The sequence below is a fragment of the Peromyscus maniculatus genome, chromosome X, assembly GCF_049852395.1.
Source record: "Peromyscus maniculatus bairdii isolate BWxNUB_F1_BW_parent chromosome X, HU_Pman_BW_mat_3.1, whole genome shotgun sequence".
NCBI lineage: Eukaryota > Metazoa > Chordata > Mammalia > Rodentia > Cricetidae > Peromyscus > Peromyscus maniculatus.
The window spans coordinates 121,804,225-121,806,383 of NC_134875.1; the positions used below are offsets into that span (position 1 = coordinate 121,804,225).

The 2,159-nt window shown below is 45.3% G+C and overlaps 1 pseudogene; it reads right to left on the minus strand.

Annotated features, from left to right (window-relative positions):
- Positions 1-612: 612 nt before the first annotated feature.
- LOC102928880 (CDGSH iron-sulfur domain-containing protein 3, mitochondrial pseudogene) lies at positions 613-1,110 on the minus strand (annotated as a pseudogene).
- Positions 1,111-2,159: the final 1,049 nt, after the last annotated feature.

Genomic DNA, 2,159 nt, shown 5'->3' on the forward strand with positions numbered 1-2,159 from the left:
TAAGCAATTTCCAAAAAGCTAGAATGACAGAGACAGCTGGCTGCCTGGACAGTCACCCAAAGTTCCTGTGCAACATTTGGGCATCCATCTTCAGCCTATAAGCCGAGAGTCTCTCAGTTGCTTCTCTCTGTGTCCTGTAGAATGTCTGGCAGTTTCTTCTGTGAAGCAGGAACCTGAAGGACCATTTTGCCTTGCAAAGTTCAGTGGTCACCTTCCTATGGCTCCTGCATGTCCAGTTTATATAACATTTCATCAAGCAGTCCAGGCAAGAGTAGTTTCTTGCCCAAATGACCATTTTGTGCCAAGAAGATAAACTCCGTATAGATTGTCTTCAATGCCCATCTTCCTCTCTGAAGTAAATTGGTGCTGCCAGGAGCAGATGTGTCTCACTGTCCAGAAAGTCTAAGTTCTTAAAACCTTTTTTGGGGTCTCATTGTTTAAAGACAGCTTTACCAGGTGTTGAACCACGGGCCTGCTCTCAACTGCACAACAGGAGATTACAGGTTTTTCAGGGAACAGTTGCTAACAACTTGGTCTTCAGATGTTCCTTTCTATGGCACTGTTGGCTTCACAGAGGGGAAGGTGGCAGGAGCGGGGGAGCCACAGTACTCCTCAGAGCCAGGAGCCCACTTCTGCTTTCTGTACCTGCTCCCTCTTGTGGGTACTGTCACAGTAAGGAGGATGCTGGTGGCCTTGCAGGTACATAGAGCCACTGTGGGTCTCTTGGGACTTGAACTTGAGTAGCCAAAGGCCAGTGCACTGGAAGAAGTGGGAGCCATCACGGAACCGTTGCTTCTTACTTCTGCCACATACACACCATCTGTAGGTTTTCCTGGCAACAAGCTCCAACTTGATGGGTGTTTTCTGTGCCACCACGGGCTTGGCTGGTTCTTTGGGGAACCATCGGGCCAGCCAAGAGGAGATTTCCCACCTCTGGCACAGCTTCGACGAGGAAGGCCAGCAGATGTGATTTGGAAATAGAAAAATAAAATCAGTGGAGAAGGGAGGATGCTGGAAGCCCACGTGGGAAGGAAAAGACCACAGGTTAAGGGGCTGTGGGAGCGGCAAAAGGGTTGAGAAAAGGGTCACAGTAGAGGCAGGTCTTGGCATCCACTCAGCGCTCCCTCAGGAAAAAGGACTCTCTTAAAACATTCTAAATGCTATATTCTGTAGGTCTTTGAGTGTTTGAAGATTATCTACCTAATTGAATTAATGGAATATTTTCTCTGAATTTGTCAAATGCAAATGGACTAGACATTGTTGATGTTTTTATTGCTTGTATATATTGTATATAGTTATATTACTTATTGTAGTTTTTCTATTAGTTATAACTTTTAAAAAATGTTATTAGACAAAAAAGAGGAAATGTGGTAATATTTTACTTGTGCTTTAATAAATAAAGCTTGCCTGGAGATCAGAGAAAAAAGGCCAGCCATTATAAGTAAACAAAGAAGCACACACCCTTAATCCTATCACTTAGCAGGCAGGATCTCTGTGTGTTCAAGGCCACACTGGAAACAGAGCCAGATGTGGTGGCACACGCCTTAATTCCAATGCTAGTTAATCATGGAGGTCTGGAGGTCTGTACAGACAGAGAAAGTGACAGAGCTGTGTAGGAAGAGGAAGTGAGGTAGCTGGACAGAGAGCAAATCAGATGGCAGAACATCAAAGCATATGTGCATGGGTAGACAGAAAGTAACTCGAATTTGGAAGCTGCAGAGTTGGTGAGGTAAGGTTGGCTGGTGGCTTTTCCTTTTTCCCTGATCTCTAAGGCTTTCACCCCTATATTCGGCTCCATGTTTTTTATTTAATAAGACCATTTAGAAATTCATCTACAAATATCCACTTTTTTTGGCTTTAAAAATATTTTTTATTTTATTTTAAAATATAATTTAATTCTACATATCAACCACAGATTCCCTTGTTCTCCCGCCTCCTGCCTCCCTCTCCTTCCCCCCAGCCCATCCCCCATTCCCATCTCCTCAAGGGCAAAGACTCCCCAGAGGATTGAGATCAACCTGGTAGACTCAGTCCAGGAAGTTCCAGTCCCCTCCTCCCAGGCTGAGCCAAGCTTCCCTGCATGAGCCCCAGGTTTCAAACAGCCAGTTCATGCACTGAGCACAGGACCAGGTCCCACTGCCTGGATGCCTCCCAAACAG